The sequence below is a fragment of the Dermacentor albipictus genome, chromosome 1, assembly GCF_038994185.2.
Source record: "Dermacentor albipictus isolate Rhodes 1998 colony chromosome 1, USDA_Dalb.pri_finalv2, whole genome shotgun sequence".
NCBI classification, from domain to species: domain Eukaryota; kingdom Metazoa; phylum Arthropoda; class Arachnida; order Ixodida; family Ixodidae; genus Dermacentor; species Dermacentor albipictus.
This window is the reverse complement of record NC_091821.1, coordinates 77,654,609-77,668,469: the sequence shown is the minus strand read 5'-3', so window position 1 is coordinate 77,668,469 and position 13,861 is coordinate 77,654,609. Positions and strand designations below refer to the sequence as shown.

General features: G+C 49.5%; 1 protein-coding gene and 1 pseudogene across 1 annotated transcript in view; one reads left to right on the top strand and one right to left on the bottom strand.

The window, feature by feature from the left end:
- Nucleotides 1-13,861, bottom strand: part of ftz-f1 (ftz transcription factor 1) — a 350,881-nt gene that overhangs the window by 291,463 nt on the left and 45,557 nt on the right. The gene's annotated exons all lie outside the window — the stretch shown is intronic.
- On the top strand, nucleotides 4,233-4,412 carry LOC135917642 (U2 spliceosomal RNA; annotated as a pseudogene).

Sequence of the window (13,861 nt, the reverse complement as noted above, 5' to 3'; positions counted from 1 at the left end):
GCAGCAGCAGCAGCAGCCTGGTTACGCCCGCTGCAGGGCAACGGCATCTACCATTCTTACCCAACTACCCCGGTCATGTACTAATTGAGGCCATGTTGTCCCTGCAAACTTATTACTCTCATCCGCCCACCTAACTTTCTGCCGTCCCCTGCTACGCTTCCCTTCCCTTGGAATCCAGTCCGTAACCCTTAATGACCATCGGTTATCTTCCCTCCTCATTACATGTCCTGCCCAAGCCCATTTCTTTTTCTTGATTTCAACTAAGATGTCATTAACTCGCGTTTGTTCCCTCACCCAATCTGCTCTTTTCTTATCCCTTAACGTTACACCTATCATTCTTCTTTCCATAGCTCGTTGCGTCGTCCTCAATTTGAGTAGAACCCTTTTCGTAAGCCTCCAGGTTTCTGCCCCGTAGGTGAGTACTGGTAAGACACAGCTATTATACACTTTTCTCTTGAGGGATAATGGCGACCTGCTGTTCATGATCTGAGAATGCCTGCCAAACGCACCCCAGCCCATTCTTATTCTTCTGATTATTTCTGTCTCATGATCCGGATCCGCAGTCACTACCTGCCCTAAGTAGATGTATTCCCTTACGACTTCCAGTGCCTCGCTGCCTATTGTAAACTGCTGTTCTCTTCCGAGACTGTTAAACATCACTTTAGTTTTCTGCAGATAAATTTTTAGACCCACTCTTCTACTTTGCCTCTCCAGGTCAGTGAGCATGCATTGCAGTTGGTCCCCTGAGTTACTAAGCAAGGCAATATCATCAGCGAATCGCAAGTTACTAAGGTATTCTCCATTAACTTTTATCCCCATTTCTTCCCAATCTAGGTCTCTGAATACCTCCTGTAAACACGCTGTGAATAGCATTGGAGAGATCGTATCTCCCTGCCTGACGCCTTTCTTTATTGGGATTTTGTTGCTTTCTTTATGGAGGACTGTGGTGGCTGTGGAGCCACTATAGATATTTTTCAGTATATTTACATATGGCTCGTCTACACCCTGATTCCGTAATGCCTCCATGACTGCTGAGGTTTCGACAGAATCAAATGCTTTTTCGTAATCAATGAAAGCTATATATAAGGGTTGGTTATACTCCGCACATTTCTCTATCACCTGATTAATAGTGTGAATATGATCTATTGTTGAGTAGCCTTTACGGAATCCTGCCTGGTCCTTTGCTTGACAGAAGTCTAAGGTGTTCCTGATTCTATTTGCGATTACCTTAGTAAATAGTTTGTAGGCAACGGACAGTAAGCTGATTGGTCTATAGTTTTTCAAGTCTTTGGCGTCCCCTTTCTTATGGATTAGTATTATGTTAGCGTTCTTCCAAGATTCCGGTACGCTCGACGTCATGAGGCATTGCGTATACAGGGTGGCCAGTTTCTCTAGAACAATCTGCCCACCATCCTTCAACAAATCTGCTGTTGCCTGATCCTCCCCAGCTGCCTTCCCCCTTTGCATATCTCCCAAGGCTTTCTTTACTTCTTCCGGCGTTACCTGTGGGATTTCGAATTCCTCTAGACTACTTTCTCTTCCATTATCGTCGTGGGTGGCACTGGTACTGTACAAATCTCTATAGAACTCCTCAGCCACTTGTACTATCTCATCCATATTAGTAATGATATTACCGGCTTTGTCTCTTAACGCATACATCTGATTCTTGCCTATTCCTAGTTTCTTCTTCACTGTTTTTAGGCTTAATTTCTCCGTTCGTGAGAGCATGTTCAATTCTATCCATATTATACTTCCTTATGTCAGCTGTCTTACGCTTGTTGATTAACTTGCAAAGTTCTGCCAGTTCTATTCTAGCTGTAGGGTTAGAGGCTTTCATACATTGGCGTTTCTTGATCAGATCTTTCGTCTCCTGCGATAGTTTACTGGTATCCTGCCTAACGGAGTTACCACCGACTTCCATTGCCCATTCTTTAATGATGCCCATAAGATTGTCGTTCATATCTTCAACACTAAGGTCCTCTTCCTGAGTTAAGGCCGAATACCTGTTCTGTAGCTTGATCCGGAATTCCTCTATTTTCCCTCTTACCGCTAACTAATTGATCGGCTTCTTATGTACCAGTTTCTTCCGTTCTCCCCTCAGGTCTAGGCTAATTCGAGTTCTTACCATCCTGTGGTCACTGCAGCGCACCTTGCGGAGCACGTACACATCTTGTATGATGCCAGGGTTAGCGCAGAGTATAAAGTCTATTTCATTTCTAGTCTCGCCATTCGGGCTCCTCCACGTTCATTATCGGCTATCCCGTTTGCGGAAGAAGGTATTCATTATCCGTAAGTTATTCCGTTCTGCAAACTCTACTAATAACTATGCCATATTCCCCAACTGACTTGTCTCCAGCCTGCTTCTTGCCTACCCTGGCATTGAAGTCGCCCATCAGTATAGTGTACTTTGTTTTGACTTTAACCATCGCCGATTCCACGTCTTCATAGAAGCTTTCGACTTGCTGTTCATCATGACTGGATGTAGGCATGTAGACCTGTACAACCTTCAATTTGTACTTCTTATTAAGTTTCACAACAATACCTGCCAACCTCTCGGTAATGCTATAGAATTACTGTATGTTATCAGCTATATCTTTATTAATCAGGAATCCGACTCCTAGTTCTCGTCTCTCCGCTAAGCCTCGGTACCACAGGACGTGCCCGCTTTTCAGCACTGTATATGCTTCTTTCGTCCTCCTAACTTCACTGAGCCCTATTATACCCCATTTACTGCCCTCTAATTCCTCCAATAGCACTGCTAGACTCGCTTCACTAGATAACGTTCTAGCGTTAAACGTTGCCAGGTTCAGATTCCAATGGCGACCTGTCCGGAACCAGGGATTCTTGGCACCCTCTGCTGCGTCGCAGCATAATATTAATAAAAAAACTAAAATTGAAACCCGCCATAAGCGACGAATGCATTCAGTTCATGCCGGGGGCGGGTGCAGGGCGTAAAATGAGCCCGTCTAGCGACGTCCCGTCGCCATCAGTACATGTAGCCTTGGAAGCGCGTGGTATTCGCCGAAACACGGCTACCAGGCTCGGGTCAAAGAAATGGCACCTTTGGCTCACACAAAATCACACGTGTGTTTGCTCTGGGCACACAAAAAAGCCTTGGTCATTCTGTCAACGGGTCAAAAGGGCCAGATGGAAAGCGAGGACACCCGGCCACTTTCTCGTTTTCTCGCTTCAATATCGTATTTTTGTTTTATATTTTGTTTTTCAGCCTCCTTCATCGCAAGAACTACACAGTTTGAACAAAGACAGAGATCCAACGCTCGCTTCGATGTCAGTGGTTCAAACCTCAGCTACAGGGGACAAATTTAAGAACACGGGACAAAAATAAAATTTTAGAAATGTGGCAGATACACCACGCACTGGGGGAATCGATGTTATGCAAAGCACTTTGCTGGTAGCTGGCTACCCAGCATCGTTTGGGATTACAGAAAGCGTTACCAGGTGCACCAAGGTGTTTGTGAATGACGGAAGAGCTAGGTTTCCGACGCGAGCGTGAGTGTGATGACAGCTGCAAGACGACGGTGACGACGATCGTGTGACGCCGACGGCATAATCTCCACTCCCATGCCGTTCGACGCAAGCTTTAAAAAAACTCAGTGCCATTCCTCTTGTGAAGGTGGATCACCAGCGAAGCCATGCATGTGGGCCCCTTAACGGCGAACTGTCCACTGCCGCGCGCCAAACGCCGTGTGCACACAAGTGTAAGGCGGGGCGCGACTAGTCGCTCCTCCACGATGTTGAGCCTCGGAAGACGATGAGGCACCGGGAGGTATGCATACCCATGTATTGTTGCAAAAACGCGGCACGACACCTTTCACTAACGAATCCCGGCGCGTAGAACAGACACGCATCTCACCGCACTCCGAGGGCACACAGTGCTTCACTATAGCCAATACGATCGTGCGTTCGTCGACGTCCCGCAGTGCAGTAATGGTTGTGAGGTCGCTCGAAAGCCACAAGCGGTCACACACAACACAGGCCACACCAAATTGGTTCCCCACAAACTCCCTCTGAAAGCTGGCCGTTGCTCGGGCGAAACGTTCCAAGTTTGTGGGATCGGGGCTACGTGGACGGTTCGCATTTCTTTCCGCCTCGCGGTCCTGGCGGGCAGCACGCTTACGGGACCGCCACCACGGCAGAGAGGAAGGAAAGGGAAGGAGACACGCAAGCGCTTGGAACGCCGACAAAGAGAGGGCGGTGCGAACGTAGACGTGGTCGCGACGCGAGTCAAAGTGTAGTATATGTTCTTATCAGCTTAATATCTGATACGGGTTGTATTTGTACCTAAGATATTACACTTACTTTTGCAAGTTGGCCGAGTGCTTAACGCCTGCTTCACCTCCACCGCGGGTACGCCCGGTATTGCCCTTGTCAGGATTGGGGGCTCAATCCCATCGCTCGTGGTCATTTGCCAAGATTGGAGTACGGCATGAATTCGAAGGTAGCTGGCCCATGCCGTCGTCCAACTTATTTACGCTGAGATCGTTGATGAAATGAAGAACTGTTTCTCATCGAGAACGAGGAAAAAGGATTTATTTACAGAAATTAAATCAGTCTAACATGACTGCTTGAGAAAAAGAGTATCAGTCCAACATGACTGCATGAGAGAAGCGACTCAGTCTAACATGACTGCTCAAGAGAAGTGTGTGCAGCATTCCCACAACAACAGTTTTTATACACTCGGTCCGCCGGCCAAACGAGGCGGAGACTGTTCGTTTACTCATCACCACCTCGCCGCTGCTCCGCAGATCAGTTTACATACACAAAGGCACACACATTCCGATGCCCAAACGACGGCGTTGGAGGGGTGCCGTTCCGGGAAGTATCGGTGCCAATCGTGGGTCGCTCGTTGTTTTGCGTCACGCCGAAGCGTGAGAAGCACCAAAATACGTCGTTCCTGCGGCAGCTTGTCCATGCGTGTCAAATCAGCTCCGCGTTGGGGAACTCCGGAACCATTGTTCACACACCGAACTAGTTCCGTCACAATGTCGATAGGGCTGGAGGAAGGAGGCAGTCTTCAGCACAAAGGCCGCTTCTTCGAACGCCTCCTAGCTGCAGCGACGGTGAGGGGGAGATGCGCGTCGTGTCGCCCTGTCGTAACTGTGTGGCAATCTTGTTTTGCAGCTCGCCATTCTTAACAGCGCAAAGGCCGCTTCTTCAAACGCCTCCTAGCTGTAGCGACGGAGAGTGCGGAATGCGCGTCTTGCCCCCTTGTCGTAATTGGGTGGCAATTTTCCCTTGTAGCTCGCCATTCTTAACACCCTATCTTCGGGATCAGCCACGTATGGGGAGAAATTTTCGATATACACAGCTCGATAGACGCAAGCAATTTTTTTCCAGAACCTAGCCCTATACAGCTTCGCTGTAAAAAAATTTAGATTCTGCGGTTTTATGTGCCAAAACCGCGATATAATTATGAGGGACGCCGTATAGTGGGGGACTGCGGATTAATTTTCACCACCTGGGGTTCCTTAACGTGCACACAATGGACAGTACCACATGCGTTTTTGCATTTCGCCTCCATCAAAACGCGGCCGCCGCGGCCGGAAATTCCTACCGCACCCTCGGTTTTAGCAGATCAACGCCGTGTATAGCCACTATGCCAGCACGCCGGGTTCTACGTGAGCTTACGACAAGCCAATTGTTGTGGTTCTACAAAGGCACTGGACGAGCGTAAGCGAGAGAAACGCAGATAGTGACATCATCAGCGACTACGTGCTATGATATCGTACGTACCTATGGGTATGTCATGTATAGTGTACGTTAAAACGACGATTTGCACTTCGGCGATAAAATCATGAAACCTTAAAACCTGCTCAACCTGGGCCGATCACGAAGGCCGCAAAGCGTCGCACAGTCTCTATACGTAGAGTTAGCTGCTACAAAGGAAGTGGGCCAGTCCGGACGATGTGTAGTCTAACATAGAGTCTAGAAGCTCGAGCTACCACGAGGAAGGAACACGAGAAAAGTTAGTTTCGTCATTCACAGTAACTATAATATTTGAGAAGTTGATTAATTAATAATATTTATGTATTTAGGCGGAATCTTCAAGCGACGGCAAACAACATTACCTTCGATCTGACCAGTTACGTGGTATTTGCATATTTTAAATCTTGGTACATGATTGTTGGGACACCCTTCTTCTTCTTCTCCTTCTTCTTCTTCATCATCATCATCATCATCATCATCATCATCATCATCATCATCCTGCTTTATGTCCACTGCAGGACGAAGGCCTCTTCCCGCGATCTCCCATTACCCCAGTCCTGCGCCAACCAATTGTAACTAGCGCCCGGGAATTAAATGGGAGACCCGCCGTGGTTGCTTAGTGGCTGCGTTCGGTTGCTAAGCGCGAGATCGCGTGCTCGAATCCTGGTCACGGCGGCCGCATTTCGGTGGGGGCGAAATGTGAAAGCACTCGTGCACTTAGATATAGGTGCACGTTAAAGAAGCCCAGATGATCCGAATTTCGAAAGTCTCCCACTACGGCGTGCCTCATAATCAGATTTTTTTTTTCATCCAGTGGGATAATTAACAGTCATACTTCGGACAGTCACTGGCCGCTAGGTCACGTACATGTGACGTGCCCCTGTGTCAGAGCGGAAGCCACGGGCTGTTCCCGGACAGTCCGGAACTGTACATAGCCGAAGAAGCCCGCTGCGAACACGGCAACTAGTCGAGTGACTTTTGACGTTTTAGCCTGACAAAACGTTTTCTTCGTCTTTCATTTCATTAACCTGCGCGGCTAAGGCAAGGGCGAAACGCGCGGCGAGTGCATCTGCGCTACCGCAAGGAACAAGGCCTGTCGAAGGGTCTTGTCACAGTCAAAATTCTTAACTCTCATGACTAGTGCCAGCCGCCTATAAAGCGTGACGACGACGGGCACATCGGCGGCGCAAGACCGAGGCGCAACTCGGGGTACGAAAAGGAAGCGAGGGGAACCAGGCGGGGAGCGGGCTTTGCGGAGGGGCGCTAGACGAACGAAGAGGTAAGAAAGAAAGCGTTGCAACAACTTCCCTTCCTACGGCACCCCTCGCCACACTTTTACTTTCTCTTTTATCGCTTCCGACGCGGCCGCAAGAAGTGGGTCACCGCTCGGGGCTGCCGCGGCGCTGCCTCACAGCGGCGCACTGCCAGCCGGAGAAAGGGAGGAGAGACCCTCAGGCTTTGTCGGCGCTGCTTGACATGCTTCGCTTGCCGTCCAACATCGCTCGTTTCGGAGACACTGCAGTTCTTCGAACACACCTTAAACCGAGTCTCACTTCGCAACGTTTGTTAGTGTCTGTTTCAGCTGTGCGAACCTGCCACTGTACAGACTAGAAAGTGTCGGCGACAAAACTCGAGAAAGAAAAACAAATAGCATATGTATAAGAGAAAACGACGTTACGTGAAACGTCCGAACATGTTCTACACTGAATACTCTATATGAGGCAGCGCGTAGTGGCTGCAAAAATAGATATTCGAATTCTGTTATTCAAATGCCTATTATTCATTCATTGTGTGCACTTTCTCCGTTAGACACCAGATTAACACCTCGTAACTCAAGGCATCACCATCAATCCATGCAGCGTTTTTTATGTGCGACGTAAACGTGTCCTGTTCAGCAGCCGCACAAGGCCTCACGTTGACCATCTTCGTTTTTATACCGCATGTTTGGAACTTTATAGAAGGCTGACGTTACTCGCTGAAAGTATGCCACAGAACCCCTTTAATTGAATATTCTGCACGGAATCCAATCCAACAAGACTAGGAAAACACACTGCACACGTGAATACGTGTCATTTTTGTAGTCGCAATTCGTGAAACCACAGCGACCGTGTCGCACTTGCCATATGCCAAAAAACATACTTAAAGCTACTGCACTCCGGTATCACACAGCATTAAGTAAACGTCATCCCGCAGTATCGATAAGTGCGCTGGTCTCAGTGGCACGGGGCATCAGGAATAACAGAACTCCGTTCCCTGCTAAAGGCGCAGCGACTGAGTGGGCCACCCAGCTCTGAGGGGCATTGGGTCACCCATATTCCTCGACTCTTCAAGCGCGTTCCGCTAAAGCGCAGCACTCGCAATGAAAACGAGAACGCCGAAGGGAAAGGAGGTGGAGTCGAAGAGGCAGGGGTGAGGGGTCCGGTTTGGAGAGGCGACGACGACGTGTACCGGCAGCAGAGCGCCGGCAGGCGGTATTCTAATTGAATCGAAGTAGAACAACGCGCGATGACGACATCCGCCGAGGGCGCCGGAAAGCGTGCGACTGCCGGCGCCCCTGCTAGATGGCAGCACCTGCCACCATTGCGAGTGCGTGCGTACGTGCGTGCGCATATAGAGACGCGTGGTGGCGGCAGCCCTGGTCATCAACCATGCCCCCCGAGATCGGCTGAGCACCGCAGCAACTCTCAGGGGCCACGCCGCGAACGAAATGAGTAACGACATTCGCCGCTGAACATTTGTGGCGCTACTAGACAACGCGCATATACAGTAACTCTAACGCACCGCCGACGCGAGCTTGCTGGCGTCCCCGGATGTAGCAAAGAGGGACAAGCGGCGCGGGGGTCGGACAGCGACGTCGGAAGATGACGCGCCAGCTAGCTGCTGAACACTGAGCACAGTGTTAAAAAAACCTTCGGACGTATTACAACGTGGAAATCAGACGCGCTGGCTCGAAATGTCAGTAGCCCTGATGGCATAAAATATAACGGCAATGCGGCAACACTACAGTAGCAGATACATCGCGCTTAACAGGGCACGGTCCTTCATGGCCTGTGTTTTTTTTTTTTTTTAAGCAGCTCATCGAGCGTGTTTAGAAGAAGTAACTCAACAAAGGAATACAAACTTGCGTAGCAATGCCTAATCAGCTCTAACACATATCGTTTTGTGTTAGTGAATATGCACAAGGACATAACTGCACGAGATGCATTCTTGAACGGTCTGTTACCAGTGGCTCGTCGCACAGTGGCAATCGACAAGTGGCTTCGTCGACCACTGCTATAGCTACGGGAAAGACATGAAGTTGGAACTCGTGAATGTTAAGGACAAGCTGCGGCTCTTTAAGCGGTCAGCAACTGTACTGTAAGCTCGTTTGACAGTTTGATAATACGTATTGCACTGGAATTTAGCGTAGCGCCTATCACATTTTTCCGTGCGTCGTTCGAAAGGCTTTGACGAGTTTCAACATTTTCAGTATCGGCCTCGTAGGCAAATTATCGTATTTGCACGATTCTAATGCGCACCTTTTTTGAATAAAAAGTGCGTTGAAATTTGCATGCGCATTACAATCGTAATTAATTCTACTCAAAATCAAAAACGAAACCGGTTCTTACAGAAAAAGAAAAGCTCAATGCAAGGTAGCTAGTTAGCGCCACTGTCACCGAACAGATTTTATTTGTTTTTTTAATGCCTTGGCAAGGTTGCCATTTTCCAGTTTGCTGTAAGTGTGGCCTTTCTAATGCACTAGATGGAACTGAAGATGACTTTCTGTGGTCGGTAGACAGCGAAAAGGAGGTGTCGTCGGACTACGATAGCAACCAGCCGCTAAGATTCAGGTGTGCGAGCGTCTGTGTGCCTTTGTATGTTCCATAACGTTGTTTCAACACAGTACGCGTCGACTCAGTTTCGTTACTTGATGTGCGCGGTAGAATCGGCACCAAGCTATCTTTCTTTAAATATCTATTTGGGCGGTAATATAACTGCGCGTTACAATCGGGGGCGCCGTATAATCGAGCAAATACGGAGTACATAAAACATATATATATTTTTTCTTCTGTGAAATCAGTTTGCACCCGCTTAACGGACTCTAGCTCTATAGTCCATCCTTATTATTTAAGGCGTGGGAATCAAGCAGCAAAAAAAAAAAAAGACCCCTAAAAGAATGTCACTGAACACGCTGGTTTTAAAGGTAACCAGCAACCGAGTTTGGTTCTAGGAGTCGTACGATGTCCCGACACCGCATTTGGTATCTGACTTATAGGAATAGCCTGGCACCAGAGTCGGGAGATCTTGCATTCGTCATCAGTCAGACTGCAAACGCCGGCACTCGGGCCCGATCGCCTCCGAGCCCCGGCTCGTACGCGCTGGCCGCGTTCCAAACACACGAACAAATAAATAATCGTGAATGCTGGACAGCGCGATGCGCGTGCTTCGGAAGTGTTGTGTCCCGGCTCACAACTACCCAGAATATTTGCTCGAGCTCGTAAACACAAGGGAAGTCCACATATCCTTTAGGTCCATACCGATTCCGGTGCACTGAGCAGCGCTGCTGTGCCTTCGCAACGCGAGTGGCGGATCGGTGCAAACGGAACAGTATAGAGGCACGCACAACATGCTTCCGATACACCTCTTATGATAACGCGACAAAGAATATGTATGGGAAACCATACAGAAATAACCACAACGTGGCCAGCCAATGGTACAATGGCTTCGTGCTGGAATCTCAATGAAAGCTTGCTAAATGAGATTGGTTAAAAAAAAATTAAACTATGGGCTTTCACGTGCCAAAACCACGACGATGCATGCCGTAGTGAGGGACTCCGGAATAATTTAGACCCCCTGGGGTTCTTTAACGTGCACCTAAATTTAAGTACGCGGATGTTTTCGCATTTCGCCCCCATCGTTATGCGGTAAATGAGACTGGTCAAGCTCAACCTCAGTTACATAGGTGCTCGTTAAACAGCGGTACAAACGTGCACATGAAACTCCGCAATATCAGGCAGCCGCGCACGAACATCCAGACGAAGAAAACAAAATAACTGCGGCACGCGCGCCGCCACAAACAAGAAAGCGCCCGAGGCTAGCGCTGTCACACTCGTGCCCCAAACGGAAAGCCAAACAGGTAACTCTCCCTCCTACAATGTGGCCGGAGGCCAGCGACGGCCTTGAGCTCGCGTCTCCTGAACGCACTCTACGCCCAATAAGGATGCACGCGGGTCGCTACAGAAACTCTCGGTTAGGCGCCAGAGGCGAACCAGCATTCCGATTGCATCGAGGGCTCGAAAGCGCCTTCGCCGACGTACTGTGCTGCCTCGCTCCCAACATATCGTTGGGCTCTGGGGTCTAACGTCGTCGTGCTTTGACTGCCCTTCTCTCGGCGATGAAGAAACGCGCCACGATTTCATAAACGAAGATTCTCGGTCAGTGAAAAACCCGGTTCTGCGAACCTCGAGAGCAATCTAGCGAAAGGGAGGCGGGTGTCGATAAAATCAACGAGGAAAACAAGCACTGGAAAGCATACGGGAACTCAAGTTGCCCTCTAGAGAGGAAAAAAATGCATAGTCACTATTTCCATCTTTGCTGTTTGTGCGCCCAGCTACAGATAATCAAAAGGGTGCCTTGTTCCGCGACGGGTCCTATGTATGCTATCCAACCAACGTTAACAAGGAGGCTAACTATACCTGACAGTTGTTATACCGCGTGCGCAAACAATGAACATTTTCGTCTTTACGCTAACGGCCAACTCCTCGATGGTTATGGTTATTTGTAGGGACGAAAGTAGAGTGGCGGTTACGGCAAGTGATGCTCCGTAACGGGCCGGCAGCGTGAGGGCGTGTAAGGAGCGGCTGCGGGTGCGAAATACGCCCAGCAGGCTCTTTTCTGTTTCCAAGCGCCCGACCAAAGTGACAATCTCTGTGACAAGCTGCGCAACATGTTCCCATTATTCCGCCACTTGAACGGAACTGCCGTGGTGAAGTGTATGTATACCTCTGGCTCACAAGTGAACAGACACCAGTCCGAAGCCCATCCGGAGACAAAAATTTCCAACTTCTTAAATGCACCGCATTACGTAGCCCTGACTGAACGGCTAATTTCGATGAAAATAAAACAGACCAAATTCCTCTCCGTGAAATAAGCATGATCTCGGGTCGGAAATCAAGGCAGACGCACTGGGTGCTTTTTTCTCCAACTGTTAGCCCTGGCTTTTTCCTCTTTCTTTTTTTTTTACCAGCACTGACAATTGAAGCAAAAGCCACGGTGCATCTATCTTGCAAAAAAAATAATAATAAACAAATAACAAATCCAAAGCCATCCGAGTGTTGGGGACGAGCTCCACCGCTGGAAAAGCTGGCACTGCCGTCAGCATGACGTAGCATGAGGGATCACGTGGACACAGCGGCCGCGTCGGCTGCTTCGGAAGCGCCGAAGCTTGCTGAAAACGAAGGTTAAAAGTCCCATCCTGGGCTGCGGTTCTGATTAGGTGGGGATGTTTTCCCGCTTCAGGTGTGTGCTTGACAACACTTGAAATAACCATAATAGGTAGTGGCTGCCTTTGAAGGCGTCCAACATCGTATAGCTACTGCTCGGTGCCGCAATGCCGGATTCACGCAACGGAGCCGGGTGTCAGCTTTTACGCCAACCCGCAGGACAAGAAGCTGCGTGAAGCTTGGCTCGAGAAACCTAGAACCGGCAGACAGCCATCGGCTATGGGCGTTCACTGTACGTATTCGGTAAAGAGACAGTGTCTGTAAACCATCCTGTGCTCTCTGTTTGCGCAAGATTATTATTTTGATAGTAAAAAACTTCCTTTATTTCGACAGTACCTAGATAAATGTCCAGGAGGGGGCTCCCGCGTAGTGTTTTCTTATTGTGCGCCGACAGGCAAACCTATGAGCAGCGCGCCGCGCTATCCCTCATACTACGCAAGGGGGGCGCTCCCGACAGATGGCGACTCCGTAGGCACTCGCCTCCAATACAAGTAGCGGCCGCTGTTACGCACAGCACTCCGACGGCTCGAAGGGGCCGCCAAAAGCGAGAGCCGGGGCGGGCTGTGCGTCTCCTTACTTCGCGCGCTTCCTTCGCGACCGGAAAGCGCGTGCACACGCAGGAGGAAGCGAGCGTAACGCAGTTACGTCGACACACAGTGCGCGCCGTTTCTCGCAACGCTGAGCGGCGCACACGCGCCCCGTATTCCGCCGCACGTCCTCAATTTCGCGCCTCGTCGGAGCTGCGCGCTTCCAGCAGATTCCCGTAAACGGGAACCGCGTTCGTCTTCCTCTGCCCCACTACGTTAATATTTCGGAAACCACAGCCAGCCGGCTTTTCTTTTTTAATAATAATAATAATAATAATAATAATAATAATAATAATAATAATAATAATAATACACAGTGGGAAAGTACGTTCACTCTGGCCTTGCTGCTCGGCGTCGAAAGTTCATGCGTTCGAAAAGGTGCACGCGTGACACCACGTGAAGAAAGACGCCGACGGTGCGAACCTCGCTTCTAACAAACCTTCTTGAAGCAGATCGGCGGGCATTAACCCGTACGATATTCCACACACAGGTACGCACTGCGCGCTCAATGTTGCGAAGCAGAAGAAGCGGCGCACGCACCTGCGTGCATTGTTGCACGCAGGCGCGGACCACACGATCGGGCCCTTAGCGGTTGCGTGCATGCGGTTATCACCTGCGGAAAGCGCGGAATCGGACAAAATGAACAAAAGTCTGAAATCGTAATGTTTCAACGACTCGCGGTCCCCGCAAAGGCGTCCAATTGATACTCTCACAAACAGCCGCACGCCGCCGTCGCGCCACATTAAGGTATAACGCATGCTCGTTTCGCAGCCTGCAAAACACGACGGTGGCACGTAAATTTGGAAGGGAACAAAAAAAAGGTAGAATGATTTATATTCTGGCCTGTACATGCTCCAATTCGAAAGTGAAAACACAAACAAGTACAGTGATACCGAGCCAGCAGCGACGTTTCGATCGCAAACTTCCTTGTTACATATTCCCTGCATGGGAACACGCTACCTGGACAGCGGGGACCAAACACCACTCACGGCCAAAGGGACACGGGAGGTCACTCCGGGACCCGCTAGAATACGCAAAAAAGAGAGCCGCCCTCATTGGAAACAA